General features: G+C 36.8%; 1 long non-coding RNA gene across 4 annotated transcripts in view; it reads right to left on the minus strand.

The window, feature by feature from the left end:
- Window positions 1–4,637: 4,637 nt before the first annotated feature.
- The window catches only part of LOC144443803 (uncharacterized), a 37,380-nt gene continuing 25,319 nt past the window's right edge, over window positions 4,638–16,698 (minus strand). For 3 of the 4 annotated variants that reach the window (XR_013481705.1, XR_013481704.1, XR_013481703.1), the window contains 2 exons: window positions 5,693–5,775; window positions 4,638–5,155 (listed from right to left, as the gene is read on the minus strand). This is a non-coding gene — a long non-coding RNA (uncharacterized LOC144443803). Of the gene's footprint in view, window positions 5,156–5,692; window positions 5,776–9,887; window positions 9,925–16,698 lie in introns of those variants that run through there. The other variant, XR_013481706.1, reaches the window with a different exon arrangement.

Below are 16,698 nucleotides of genomic sequence, written 5' to 3' on the forward strand. Positions count from 1 at the left end.
CTGTCTGTCTGTCTGTCTGTCTGTCTGTCTGTCTGTCTGTCTGTCTGTCTGTCTGTCTGTCTGTCTGTCTGTCTGTCTGTCTGTCTGACTGACTGCGAGTATGTACGTGTATCTGTCCGTGAACATGATATCTAAAAAACTGCTGAATCAATTTTAATGAAACCTTTCACACACCTTCCTTTTGAAAAAAGCAAGAACTGGTTGGTTTGGTAAACATCCTATGAATAGTAATACATCATTTGCATAATTGATGATTTTCGGTAATTAGGCAATCTTAAGAATACAAGCTTCACATTTTAATATAATTTGGTGCAAACATTGACGATAACAAAGCTAACTCGTCCTATAAATTAAAGCTTGTTGATGTAGCTTTTCGTTTTAATGACTCGTTTGCAAAATTAATGATTTTTGGTAAATGCACACTTCAAATTTTGTAGGATTTGATATATTCAAGGTGATAACAAAATGCACTTGTCTGGTATGTATAGCCCAATATGTCGTACTTTTCAATTTAATATATAAGTCATTTGCATGACTAATGATTTTTGGTAATCATGCAATACCTTGCTTATATAAAACATTAATATTTATAGGATGTTTACCAAAACCTAATCTGTTCTTGCCATTACAATGAGAAAGGCGCGTAGCAAATTCCATTAGATTTGACACAGTAACTTTTTAGATATCGTGTCCATAGACAGACAGACAGACAGACAGACAGACAGACAGACAGACAGACATACAGACAGACAGACAAAAGTATAACATAACCTTTCCTTACGGAAAGTAAAAAGCGACACATTTGCAATAATACTGGTAGACCAGGATCATCGGATTTGAAATTGAAAACGGTTTTAAAGTATTCTCGTTTATGACTTCCATTGTTGTGACGTTTCTAGTCGTCATGCCGTTGGACGTGGGTTAATGGAAACGTACCCTGACTTGCTTGGATGTTTACTATGTTGTAAGAAGATGGATGTTTATAACAAAAACCGTCACGTCTGAATTGACATTGTCAATATCACTCTGTGCTTTCTGAGTTCCTTAGTTCAAAACAAAATGTACCAGAACAAGCCGTGGTTGCCAGTTGTCCTACAAATTATCCCCATGTTGTAATGGTGACGTCATCAAACTCGACAATCATAGCGTGGCCGGTATTGAAAATTTTGGTGTAGCGTCGTTTTTGTTCACAGGACTGATATTCGTTATTAGTGTTTTTATGGTTAGCGGCCCAGAGCCGTTTAAATACGTTACATTTTACCACAGACAAGTAAGAAACTTGTCTGTGATTTTAATACACAGGTCACATGTATTTTGGTTTCATGTGAAAATGTTGTCGTTGTGAATTTAGTTCACTCTCAAATGAATGCTTTGAAAGCCAGAATTATGAACTGTCACTAATAATGACATAATAAGGGTTCGGTGACGTCATTATTTTGAGCAAACAGACACTTGATTGAATTTCATTGATAAACTTATTATTAAATGACGGTCGAATTTTCTACTTTAAAATAATGATAATTCAGTAATCGAGTTGTTTGCAAGGCTTTGAAAGAAACAAAGACACCTTTAAAAAGGTATTAATTCTCCAGAATTAAATGACGTTGCATGATTGAAACTCTATACGGAACAAGAGGCTCAAGAACACATTAAAACTGCAAGGCTTCGAGAAAACAGAGACGATTTATAATAGGCTTTGTGAGTTGAGTTTGAACGTCAACACACGTTATAAGCTAGATGTCCCCTTGAGTTATTCTTCCATAGTCACTGTTCTTTGCATCCTTGCAGACGTGCAACGGAATAACCAAGGTAACACACACTCCTTTGCCTTCAGGTTAACGCGAACGGTGTAAAAGATTTCAAGTCGATAACTTCCATGCTGTTTCCATAGATACGGACCATTTTTCTCCGTTATTGACAAAATCGCGACAGTATCTGACACCTGTTTTCCCATTAACACCTAATCTATCGCAATGAAAATATACCTTTAAAAGACATCGTTATTATTGACCAAATCGTCAGATTTTTGGCTGTTTAGATTTCACGATCTATACGATTACCCGCTGTGGGAGTACAGATCAAATTATTTTTATACAATGCTGTGATCGCATTGTTAGACACTCAGCCATCATTCAATAAATAATTGTTTAATATCGACGTTTCAATCTAGCTCTCTCTCTCTCTTTACTCTTTCACGATGCATACACTCTAGGGCCAGCTCAGATCTATCTCTGCTTTCTGTGTAGTTATAAGGTATACACTTCAGTAAAAGTACCCAACATTTCACCGGAGATGTTTTTTACGCCGGCGTCGTTTCTAGTCCAAGTTGTCCTACTAACCAATGACTTTACCCTTATCGGTGTGATAACCTTGAGATCTGTAAAATACCACAGGGTTTCCTCAACTCGACATTTCTCATAAATGCCACATAACCAGAACCGCAAATGAAAGTGAATTAGATCCTGTCGCTTTCCAAGAAGTATAAACGGAAGCGGTGGCATTACAATACAGTCGTCGCAGTAGAAAATCGAGCAGTTAATCTGTATTTAACAAACCCTCTCCATTTTGATGCGCTCTCGCAATATTGATGTCGCCATGACAACAAAGCAAGTCGTATGTCACGATATTTTTCTGAAGTACGGTGTCAGTCGCCGATCAATGTATTTTTTGTGTGCGAGTAGTTATCAATGTAATGTATATACATCACACATCTTCTGCGCGGGATGTCTCTATTGTTAACCAAAGCATTGAAAGTTCTTTCTTCCTTTGATCTACTTACTAACATTTTAGTAATTCTAGAGTTTATAGTACTTATATACATCACCTATACTTTTCTAAATCATTTTTAAAAAAAAATATTTATCACTTTCCAGGGCTTATTACTTAATTCTATTCGTCTACCCGCAGACGACGAGGAGATGTACTTTGAAAAGGATGAAGTACCAGAAATGTGACGTGAAACACGTTGGCTTACCTTTCAGACCGGACAACAATTATCCACACTTAAATCTATGACACATTTACGACTTCGACACAGGTGTTCGAATCTCTCAATACTGACAAGTCGGTTGAAAACTTGAAAAGCCACCAGTTTGCTTGAATGTTAACACACACACGTACACATGCGTTCCCCCTTATCGTCCAATAACACAGTCACTACAGTATGGATGGTACACTTAGAAGGTAGCTTTTACAGGTTACAACTTGTCAATTGTAATTTGTTCAACATTTTCTGGTTCGTGATTCAACGCAGTGACGCGATGCAATCATCCAACACAAATTTGCAAATTCACATACGGACACAATAGGATGGTGTGTTAGAGTTGCTCAAGTCGAAATAAATCAGCTCGTTTGTCAAAAAGTCCCCCAAATGTATTCTTGATTTCTTTTACGTCTGTTAATTCTTACGTCACTAACATACAGGTATACGAGTAAGCTGCAAAGGTCACGTGATGGCGTTGTACTCGGTGAATACTGTTATTCAACTTTAAACAGTGTAAATGTTAGCGTTATATAAAGTTCAAAGTTGAGTTGTGAAAAGTGAACGTGTTCGAATTTTTTAATAAAGCTGGGACTCTTCAAAAAAGGAAAATGGCGTGTTTTATTTGGAATCATTTTATGCCAGCTTAAGTCATGTATTTCAAGTTACTAACGGTACGAACTGCACAGTTAAACAATATTGAATCGGATTAGTTTAGTAATAAAACAAAATATTTCGTATAATAACTTTTATAAGGGGAATATTTGACTATTTGTTGTCGAGTAGGAATAAAATGACTCTGTCTGGTCTAGGTATGAGGATACAGGTCTAGTCCAAGTATATCAATTATGACCGTTTAAAACTATAACTATAGTACTTGCGTCTACAAATGTGTTTTTCTGTCTCACACTACAATGGAAACCAATTGAATATGACCAAAATGTCGTCTAGTTCAAGAAAACTCTGACCGGTATTCCTATATTTTCTTCACATAAACTAATTACAAGAACATATACTTTTTCAGACAAGTGAATGAATTGAAATGTAACAATTGTACTTCTAAATCAATGTTTTGTTGAATCAGACGAAAGCATGTAGCGATGTTAACTGTTTTTTTTGTGTGGAGTCAGACGATAAGATTGAGTAATGTTTGTAAGACTATTAATTGTGAAGCCAGACGATAAAATGTAGCAATGCTAGTAAGATATTTGTGGAACTAGACGATAAAATGTTGCAATGCTAGTAAGATATTAGTGGAACAGACGATAAAATGTTGCAATGCTAGTAAGATATTTGTGGAACTAGACGATAAAATGTTGCAATGCTAGTAAGATATTTGTGGAACCAGACGATAAAATGTACCAATGCTAGTAAGATATTAGTGGAACCAGACGATAAAATGTAGCAATGCTAGTAAGATATTTGTGGAACCAGACTATAAAATGTAGCAATGCCAGTAAGATATTGATCAAACCAGACGATAAAATGTAGCAATATTAGTAAGATATTGGTCGAGCCAAACGATAAAATGTTGCTATGTTGGTCGAATCAAACAGTAAAATGTAGCAATGTTAAAAAGACTTGTAGAGCCAGATGACGTTTTATTTATACTCAACTGTTTTCCACTTTAAAAAAAGTAAAAGAACATTTTTTCGGATAAGTGGTCAGTCTTCCGCAAAGCTTGTTAAATTTTTTGTACGAGTGATGTAAATTTTAGCCATACACCGTTTTTAAAATGTCCATGTATTAGCATTTCTTATCTTAAAAGTGATTGTCAGATGTATCTATAGTTTTCTTTGACTTATGCTTATACACCAGCTTTGACTCGTTGCGAAAAGATACAAACCAGGATCATGGAGATCTTTCAATAGATGAATCCAGAGACTTGTTAATCGTTGATAACGGTTGTAGCTTACAGTTAGTAGATTCTACACTCTTCATTGCTGATATCTGTGCAAGAGTTTTAATAAGAGTCTTTTTACAACAACTTTTCTAATTGGATTGCGCGTTGTAACCAAATGGCCCTCAACCAATCAGTACCTAATGTCAAATTCGATTCACCAATCAACGTACAAGCTATCTGGTTACTATGATAACAGCTCTCATCTTCAAGACAGCAAGTCCATTACGTAAGCACGTTGTTGTCATACGCCATTATATTTCAGTACCAATCGTCTAAAATTAGAAATAATAATAATCAGTTTACAGTAGACACTGTATTATACTTGAAATGCCAAACGATTGTTCAATTTTCGTCCACTTACTAAACGTAATAAAGTGACGATTTTGAAAGGTCATCCAAGGTCAACCAAAATGGAGTATCCCTTAACTATCGTTGCTTACTTTCCTGGTGTTTTCTACCTTAGCATGAAAATGGTAAATCTGGCGAAATGAATAGTTCATCAAGTACAAGAAATACGAGAGATGATTTACCTATAAACAAACAAATTTACAAAGAAAATAAATCAATCAATAAGAGCTATATATACACTAAATTTTATAATACAGTTTTTTTAAGCAATAGTCACTCCATAACGGAATAAATAAATCAACCGATAAAAAATGAATCATGTATACAAATATGAATAATAAAAAAAATATTATTAAAGGTAAAAGAGAAAAAAACGGAAGGAGAGAGGAAGCTGACGAGCCGGCACGTGCACCCATGCATCATTTAGTTAGTTAGATTTACCAGATTGACTCATTACTTACTGAGTGACACGTACTCCAACAATTACTGGAATATTATGAGTTTCAGTCGTCGTTCTGAGATGCCTGAGATGACAGCTCCATTTCTAAAGTACAAAATTAAAGACGAGATAAATTAATGAGAAACCGATGCCTCCTGGGAAGGTTCTTATGATATCGTGTTATCGAAACATGACCAGAGTGGTCGGTCAAATCTACCACAGTGACCTCATGCCATCGGACTGAACCGACGTTTATTGATCACCGGTCTGTATAAAGTGTTGACATAAATAGTTGTCAACCGGGAGCACTGTGGCTCATCGGGAGAACCAAATGAAGTTGATACGTTTTGTTTTCGAGTTGCACAATGAAGTCCGTCCCATAGGTTTCTCAGCAATACATCAACATATCAGATAATGTGTCATATTTGTTGAATTTTCCAAGGAATAGAAGAAAACTTACAAACTGTTTTTTACATTTTTTATCATTAAACAATGTAATACACTATTCGCATTATTAAGGTGATTTTTTTAAATCAATATCTTAAAAATATCAGAAAATTGTACCATTTCGTCGGCTTAAACTACTATAGAAGAATACGAATTAGAACGGTTTTAGACATTTGTACTAATAATGTAATAAACGATTTAAGAATTGACACCGCTGAGGGATTTTTTCCAAGCAAATGCAACTTTTCACAATCTGTGTTCAACGGTTTAGGAGTGTCTGAGGTAAAATCCATCACTAGAAATGTGGCTACCAGGTATCAGCTGAATAACTTTACGTGAGGTTGTGAAAACCACAGAGAGTGAAAAATGTGAGGAGAGCATCGATTTTCTCACTTTGATGCAATAAATGACGGGTTATCAAAATGAATTGCGTAAGCGAACAAAGCCTGATTCAACTTGTCACAGTTTCATTGGCGGCCAACCAATAAGTGCGATCCGTAGTCACATCAGGGCGGTCCTTGCTCGGGGCTATTTTCAACAACACGGCACACTTTCACCCTCTAAGTTCAAGGGTCGTCCCACGCGGGGAGGGAGGCGACGCATGAATTCAATTTCTAATGAATTTCACCGCAACTATCATTTATTTAGTACGTGCCCAGAATCCATGAACATAGTTGTGAGGCATTAAGAAGCAGTCGCTTTCTTTCTGTCTTTTTTCATTACATTTAAAGCTCTCTAAATTACATTGTGGAATCGTTCAGGCCGCGTGCAGTGGAAATGTAGAAAAAAAGTGCTTCGATTTTTAGAACAAACATTTTTGTCTTTGCTTTTAAGAAAACACACATAAGGGTGAAAAAAGTCGTTATGTTGATTGAATATCTGAAGGCATCATTCTATATAATGAAGACACAAATCAGAAAAAAATTATACAGTATTCGTGGACACGTAAAATATTTCGGCGCCAATTTTTGCGAACTTTCAGTTTTGGAAATTCTCCAAATTGTCATCGAATCCGGGTTTTTTGCAATGGAATGGTGTTTTTAATGGTATTACTGCAGTTCTTCAAAAATCGACCTTTCCAAATTCATTATCGACAACCGTATATACACTATGTATAAGGCAGATTAAATCTCACCACCACTCAAGCAATGAGATTTCTCGTCGTCTGGTATGCTAAGAGGTTTGTTTCCCCGCTCATCTCTACGCATTATACGCATGCGTATATGGTATCACTATTGTCATCATCTTTTGTTCCCTCCATTTTCGACGAAATTTTGAACATTCTGAAATATGTGACCCAAATGTTCAAGTTTATGAAAATATGCGAAAGGGGGTGATTTGGTTTTAACGTAGAGATAGCTGAATATTAGAGATTTCCATGTTGTACGTTAATATGTTGGCAACAATGAGGTTGATCCCAAACGTTATTTTTGGGAAATTCTTCAAGATGTAATTACTTATTTATTTTCATTGCAAATTTGCATAACATTAGCATTTCAGAATGATGAATGATTATATAAGCTACGTGTCACAATCATCATCTACTAACTCGCACTGAGTGTTTTCTTGTTTATGTTGAAATGTGTTAATAAAGCTCTGAAAGTCAATAACACTGTTAATTTTAAATCTCACACTGTATTGGAGTAATGGATTTTAGATTTCATTTTATATTCCTTGATTGAATTGAGCCCAATTCATGAACATCAATTGACATTGGCATTGGCACCTAATGTTTCAAGTCACTATTTCCCGACCCCGATAATGACCTTTTATTGATGGGTGCGAATGTGTCGGCGTCAATGTTTATAGTTGACTGGTGTACGTCATTGGTACAGCGCCCCCACTAACTCTCTGTTTCCATTGATTGAGGTCACTGACATGCCATTTTTCACGCTCTAGTCGCTTTCAACATCACATGCATTTCCCTCTAATGCATCGATGGAAGCAACCAAAATCCAAACTCAAAAAACACCTTTCCTATAACTTGACACTTTCTATGTTAAGTTCAATGAATTTCATTTGTGGTGAAATCCATATACCATACGTCCAATTCTCGACAGGCAAAGTAATATTTGGAAGATTCGTATTCGGAAATGTTCTGAAACTGGGAGAAGGACGAACAAAGGGAACGAGAAAGCCCTTCGTTGATGCGAAAAATAGCTATTTTGCATTTAATAAAATATCTCTGTTGGAGATTACCTTGTAAATTTGTAAATATATTTCCCTGACAGATTCCCAGAAGAGAAACAACTCTCAGGAGAAATGACACTTTTTTTCTTTCGTTCACGAAGTAGTAGTTTAAAGTACACATGGTTTAAAACCGCAAATCAATCGGAGAGATAGGGATTGTGGTTTTTCGTATACCAGGCCCTAACAATTTACCGTGAATATTAGCAAGTTAATATGGCAGGGCCTGTGGGGACAGATGTTTGCTATGGTGTTGTCTCCTCACACTTCTAAAAGACCTCGGTCCCAACCTTTGTCTAGCTGCTTTTTGCGGTCGAGTAATTATAGATAATGTCTACTATTGTGCAGCCTTTCAGAGCAAGGTGAGCCGGGGTGAGGAGTTCGTGAGCAGAATAACCAACCAACAAACACAAGGGGTAAATTTCGGAGCGATCATAATACATCGGGAGCCAAATACTTTACTTAGATCAAAGTCCCAACCATAACAACAGATAACACCCGCTATTATATTCGAAAGAATTAAACTTTCCTTTGTGTTAACGACATGAGAAAGGGGATATTTTCTGTACAGCCATTGTGAGAAATCATGCAAGTGGTGCATGTTCGTTTCTTTGTCTAATTGCGAAATATTGGTTGATTTTAGTAGCTCTGCTTACTATGGCATATTGGGTCATGCATTGCGGCGAATAGATTTCACAGAAAACGTATTATATGAAGCTTTTAATGGGGAGACTACACAATTTATTTTGACTCATTAGCTGCTAGCCGTATTATATGTTTGTGTGCTCACGGGGACACTTTATATTTGCCATGCTATTTGCTAATATTTTTGTTTTTGTGGCCATGACCTTTTTCGGGAACACGCTTAAGTTGCAATTGCACAACTTCTGATGTAAACGAAACAGAGACACGTGACCTTTGACCGTTACGGTCGATTGGACATATTGGTCGCACTTGTTAAACCCCGTCGTTTTTAGTTTTGTTGCATCACTGATGACGTCACGTTGAATACCAAAGAAGGCGGCATGCTGTTTCTGAGTTACTCAATGCTATGTGTTGGGTTCGCTTCTCAACGAGCAAAATTGCACTAGGCTTAACGACATCATCCCGAGCACACGCCACTTGACCATGCTGCCGATACCATACATCAAACATTGAACAAAGGCGCCGTCCACTCTCCACTCAAAACCTCTTGCGGTCGGACTCCAAAAGTACCAATCGAGCGTTATTATTGCCGTCAAAGGCCTTATAACCTGTCATCAGCATGAATTTAAATGCATCAACAAAGTTAGGCACCGATGCGAAGAGTGTTTGCCGAAGTTGTCAATCAAAAGAAAGAAGATTCCGTACCGAGTGTGATGATAATACCGATTTGGTAAAGGGTCGCATTATGCCTTACTCAATATACCATATGTCTCCGTTCACACTTTTCATTCTTCACGTTTGCAGTTATGAATTGAGAACTTAAGGACGTCGTGTTCACCACGTTTTTTTTAAGAGTCTATACACGAGTGATTTGTCGACGCACCTAAAAGACACAAGAGACACTAGACACTGAATAAACCTATCAATCGGTAAAGTACCTTGTTCAAGTCCAAATCTTCGACGTCAATCTTTCCTTTTTTCTCCAAACGTGCCTTTGAAGAGTGAAGTGATTAGAAAACACCGCTTAAAAGGAAAAGGTTTCAAACATTGGCTTTCCTGAAAAAAATGTAATTCTTGTTCACGATTAATGGTATATTCTGTACGTAAAATGAGCGAACAAAAGTTGTATAGGGCTTTTGATAACGGCACGATTGAAGAAAAAGGAAGCCAAATATGAATTGCTCGAACACTGGACTCATTGTACAGTGAAAAGTGTTACTGTCAAGGTAATATATAAGGACCAAAATTATAAAGGAAATATTGATTTTTCAGCCATCAATATGTAAGCTGAAAATATATAGCGATCCACACAATTTTGAAAGGATGTAGACATTCAAGTTTATTTCCGAAGTCTGTAAATGAAATTCACGCATTTTATTAACAATTTCGGTATAGTAATATGACGTGTAGTGTGACTTTCATACAGTGACAGAAATTGTCAATGTGAAAAATTGTCATATAAACATATACGACCATATGCGTCCAATGAAAAGGAGTGCCAATGGTCTGCCAAAGTCTCTCTACTCCGTTGGGTTTGCCATGCAACTCCAATTATCAACTGAATACACAAATACATAATTAAGACGCTTTCTAAAGTAAATATTCGAAAGCTATCTCAATTATACGGCATGTAAATGGAATTACTAGTGCAAGAAAATGAACAGTCCAGCAAAATACTCTGATTTCTCGTAGACTGCGACTGAACGATCACAGATTGAATAGAACTTCAGACGCAGATTCAGAGAAAACGTAAGCGTGTACCGTGTACCGACAAATACCATTCAAGGAACAGAAACCTCAGAAATTGATCATTGGTTTTGTATATCGATGCCAAATGATAACTGAGGATCACAGAGTCGAATGAACACACACACGTGGAGGTAACACAAAGCAATTTTGTATAGGGAACTATATATTCCTTGGCGTTACACTTCTAAGTCAAGGAAGAACTTACACCTTGGTCACCACGCCTCGACCAATTGAATCTTGTTGTGTCCTGAGCTGACCTTTATCACATCCGTAGCGCGAGACAAACTGATTAACATATTTAGTGCACTATATTCAAATTCTCTTACGTCAATTTGAGAATGGAATCCGTCCCCTTTTAACTTCCATACAAATAGCATTGTATTTTTTCGATTCCGTATTTCCATCGACCGCGTTGACTGTTTTCAACTTCAGATTTGCCTCTGGCGATTTTACAAAAAGTGAAATTAGGGGAAATTTTAGACAACGCAATACCGTCTCTGTACATATATGCATAATACGCATTTATTTCGATCATAATATAACATAATATAAATTGGAAGGGAAATTGTATTATATAGCAAAATGAAACAACAACGTTCAAAAAAAGAAGTGACCATTGACAAGAAAATGACTATTTGACTTTCGAGTGATATTTTTGGTTTGCTAAGAAATTAGTTGTTAAAGGTACAGTTTACAAAGAATTTACTTTCATTGACGAATATTGGATATGTTACAAAAAGAAATCCTACATGTATATTTGACATTTGATATTTAGTCTTCGTATGAAAATGAATTTGTATGGCGCTATATCAATATCTAATTGGAACACGTCGGGACCATAATTTTCCGCCCAGGAAAATGTGCATAGCTCTGTGTATACCAACTATGAAATGAAGGGAAGTGAATCGGTTCAGTCGAGTATTTGTTAAAAGTCTCAACAGTAGGGCGATAAGCGTGCCAAATTATTTGTTCAACATAGCTAACGCGGTTCTCTGTATTTTTGATATATCGGTTGGGTAGAATTTGTGCAGACGGAAAATTCGATTGATATACGGAGTCTTTTTTTTCTGTTCATCCTTTCATCAAATCGATGCTATCATCTGACGAGGCTGGCCGGCTACGTCATCTGCATGAACCCTGAAGTGCACAAGTAATCACGTGTCGTATTTTTGTTCGGTTTTCTAAATTGACAAAGATGGCTGTAAATTTTCTTGCGAGCGTATAGATTAAGACAATGCTTTGATGTGACAGTTGGCCGCATAAAGAAGGCAAGTTGCACCTTTGACAAAGCGGTAATTACGTTGTCATTTTGTTGGCAGCTCTGGTCGACCGTTCTGTCACAACTCATAGAACATCGTGTGAAATATCATTCGTTGCGACAGCAGTCCGAAAGTATACTACGCGGGTACAGGCCATTTCTCGTCAGTGCGTCATGGAACACTAAATTTTAGCGTAACGATGTTTGGAGTGACGCATCCATAGATTGTAAGAAATAACTTTCTTGTATATTTCCTCGTCATCTCCTAAAAGTGTTCATTTCGTCACCTAGTAATCTCATGTTCCGGCTGACAATGTGCATTTCATACCGTGGACTGTGCGGATGTCTGTTTCACATCTATTGTCTAGTTTCGCCAACTGTGTTTGCAGTTTGATCGCCTTCCATAGATTCATGCTGGGAAAGTGTTTTTTCCTGTCAGTCTTTTATTTGGATCTCTCTCTAATTTTAGTCCTTTTAAAAGATTTCACCTTTGGTTTGTTTTCTACATCAGGGTTGTTTTGGAAAGCGATGAACTGTCGGCCCCCTACCGTGGAGTCACCTTTTTCCTTCAATATTTTATTTATTTGTGTTTGACAACTGAGTGCCATAATGATACATGGTCGTTCTTTTGTCTTCTTCGCGTCTGTATATAGTAAGCCCGATCCAAAGACTCCCTAGGCGAGAAAGTACAATTTCTGTGGTTTCTGGTGATATATTTATATCATCCATTTCACACACTTCTCTGTTGTCGCATTTGAGTAGCTTTGTGTTTTGTTTCCGACTTCAATGAATTTATCTACGTTTTTTATGGGTTTCACTTCTGAGGAAAAAAATAACGTGGTAAAAAAACACTAGGGTATCGTATATCGGCGATATCTTATCTTTCACTGTCTAGTTCGTTCTGTTTTATAATAATTCTAGCTATGGTGCAAGATACATTTCTTTCCCAAGTCCATTATGTATGACATCGAATTTATTCCGATCCGTAAGATACACACGGAGCACATTCCCATTCTTTTATACGTATTCAAATTCTGATCATTCGACAAGTTGAAAATCTCAAAATCGCGGCTATTTTAGACAATAGGTCCCAAAATGACGGCTTTTCGTACCTATGATATCGTTAGTATATTTTGAGGCAGACGCGAGAGGGTTCGTTTTCACGAGATGGTCTGTCTCTGAAATCACGATGCCACGCTCCTCTTCAATGGATGAAAGTGACAATCACTTTCATTTGAAATTATGTCAGTTTCAGTTTGTCAATTATCTGTCATGAATTGGCGTTAAGATTCAGCACGAAATTCAACATATATAATAAAGTCTCGCCGCACGACACCATTCATATTTCGTTAGTTGTAATTCTGTTTTCATTTTTACGATTTCTCTCACGTCGATTTCCACGTGGATTGAATCGTGTTTCAGACATCAGCCATCCTCCAAAAAGTCGCTCCTTGAAAAATATTTTTTCTTCTTCACAAATTGCAAACGAATAAAACCATTTCGGTGAATCGAGGTGAAATTAAAAAAAGGGACTCGTATCTAGCGAACACAGTTTTGTATCTAATAATTTTGACAAATGATGTTTGTTGCTTTAAAAAAAATCATTTGTTTCTAAATACCTTGCCGCGGTATTTCTATTATTGCTAGTATTAATTTTCCTGTAAATGTTTACATAAACTGTTAAATTGTTATTTTTTACAAACTCTGCCTAATGTGTTGAAAGTTGATACGTGTACATTTTGGATTAAGTCACCGAACATGTTCACCAAATTTAACCCATACAATCCGCTGCGCTGCGTTCACTACAGAATTCGATAAACTGATTCGTTTGTTTAGGATTCTGAATGAAAAGAATTAAAACTTAACTCTATTTATTTTATGTTGATTTCAAGACCAATTCATTGCTATTAACTAGAGTTTTTTTTAAAAATTTTTATCTCTTGGGGTTTCTTAATATTACACGATTCATAAATCGTTTTTGAGGATGTTTCACTTTTCACGCAGAGGATAAAACATGGCGGCAACCATAACTGAGGAGTCGAAATCATACATGTAATGATACTCTGCCCATTTCTCTACGAATCTACCCTCTCTTCAAATATATCACGTGATGTGCAACACAAAATATCGGGCAAGAATCTGACCCGTTTTATCTCATCTTCCTTGCGATGGATATTCGGGGCAAATTAGCGTCAGTCTTGCAGGCGGTTACACTGTAGGCCCTGCTGTATCCTATTGCAATGTAAAATTGATGCGTTTACGGAATGAACCAAGTCACCTCTCTGTTAATTGTTAATGAGTGTTACAGCCTTATAACGAAAAAAGAAGAGAAAAAGGAACACATTTCTACTGGGTCTTTCTCCAGCGATTCCCGAAAAAAAAACACGTATGCCTTCACATTTCCGTCCACGTGTTCTTACAGCACACAAAAGCCCAAAGTCTTGAACCCGAGCGAACATATCCTACATAAAATTTCACTTTGATCGATCGTTCCAGAAACAGTAACCTGTGAGAAAGGACCTTTGCCTAAGCAAACCAGCAGAGGTCGTGATCATTCGTTTCGATGCGTAATTTTACGTTGCATGCATTGTCCAGTGAGACAACCTGTTCCAATTAGTAGTTTTGGACGCATTACAAATGTTATGTTGTTACAAAATGAAACTAGTACATATTTTTTTTCTGAAATCAGATCGAGTATTTATATAAAGATACATTATATTAAATAATCTCTTGCATACATCATTAGAAGGAAGCAAGGCGAAGAGTTGCGTAAACGTCACACTCTCAGGAAAGAGCGCCCTCATCGACAGAAAATTGTCCTTTTCGCTGATTGTCTGCCAACAGAATCTTCGATCGAACAAAGGGTCTGTCTTTCAGCATTGGTAATTGCTTTCAATTACCCGCTAGCGTATCGTTAGATGCTAAATTAGGCGTAAATACGTACAAGTGAACTTGATCGCGAAACCAATACTTTTGGTTACGGAGTGGGTCAGGTATAGGCCCGCAATTAGAACGCGTATCCCACTGCTGTGCTATCTGAATTCATGACTACAATTTAGAAGGGAGAGAAATTATTATATTTTGCCCTCTTCTGGTTCGTTAAGACTGGTTCAGGATTCCATGTTTGAGTGGAGGCTGTATTTTGCCTGCAAGATGATTGGAAAATAACTTGCAATCAGTTCAATCTATGGTATACCGTGCTCACCGATATATGTTTATAGGTTGGGCCGCTATGTAAGCGTCGCCAGCTTCCAATCAGCAAGATTTACAAACGAAACATTCAAAAATAACCCAATTTTGTGAAATGATATAACGTCTTGGGCAAGGCCAACTTAACCACTACAAATTTAACGTGCGACAATAACGAAATTTTAGAATTATCAATATTTTACGGGATAGAACTTACGACCTTTCAGATTGCCAAATCTATGATTAATTCTAGTCGAGGCACATAATGTATTTTTCTCTCTTTTTTCTTAAAATCTGATACTTCCCGATTAAAGAAATTGTGTAAAAGATATATTCATCCATATCATAGTACCAAATAAACCTCTCATAGCCTTTGTTTGGGGATTTTAGAGTTGTACAATATTTCCTAAAAGTAATTTGCATAAACCGAAATTAACTGTAAGCTCATTGTATCTTCAAGTTCAATGTTAGAACACATACGACTTATAGTTGCATTGTATAGCCATCATTAAGAAACAGAGACACGAACAAATGCAATACCCTAAAAGTTTCGTCATATTTTTTACTTGAAAGTTGCGTATGAGAACAAGGGCGGTACTTACCTGAGCATCACGGTCGGACCGCTCCCCCCCCCCCCAAACGTATCATTTTGGATTTATTGTTTCCTGATCGTTTTCATGTGAATTCTGCCATAAAATACCTCAGATTCTTTTGTTGTGGTACTTTATCGAGAGAGGAAGTGTAAATTGAAGAGAGAGTCGAGATAAGGACACTCAGATGGAAAAAATTGTATCGGTGTATATTTCCTGAGGCGGACACCAACAGACGGAATTGGCGACATGTTCAAACGAGTAATACATCTACTGTAAAAATTGCTATAATATCTTTCTCTCCTAATTTGCCTTCCACGTTTATTTTATCTGAAATGGTTAAAATCGTTAGTTAACTAGTTAGTTGAAAACATATCTATCTTTGAAATGTCTTGATGTAGGTTTCGCTTTTAATGACCCTCCCATATTTTGATTATGGCTGTTAATGTAAGAAATCGTCTGCTACCACTAGTAGTAAACGGACATGACAGAATTACGCGATGCTACGTCACCACAAGATCAGCAGACTTTTCAGTTGTTGTTTAAACAGAACAGAAATCGAAATGATGCTGGCATCTACGCGAAGTTGATCCATCAATTGATTTTACTTCCCTTCATTTTTTCCAAGGCGACTTAGCAAATTTCAAGGAATTAAGTGTGATGCTTACATACAACGAATATGGGAAAATTAATGAAAATTTAGAATGATTGAAATAGAACAAGCAATGCTGTGGGGGTTATTTACTTGATTTCCACGCCTTTGACTGAGTTCACCTGCTTTGTTGGCTCAATCCAATCTTTATATTTTATCGGAATGTATATCTGCCATTCTTACGGCTGTCAGTGCATAATTTCTTGGTGTTTTTTCCCTGGAAGAAAAAATGTCTAATTGCTGTTCACCCCAGTATAATAATTGTAAAAGCGTGCATTTTAAAGTACGTTGAGTTTTTCAATGCAAGGTAA

This window comes from Glandiceps talaboti, chromosome 12 (genome assembly GCF_964340395.1).
Source record: "Glandiceps talaboti chromosome 12, keGlaTala1.1, whole genome shotgun sequence".
Classification (NCBI taxonomy): Eukaryota; Metazoa; Hemichordata; class Enteropneusta; family Spengelidae; genus Glandiceps; species Glandiceps talaboti.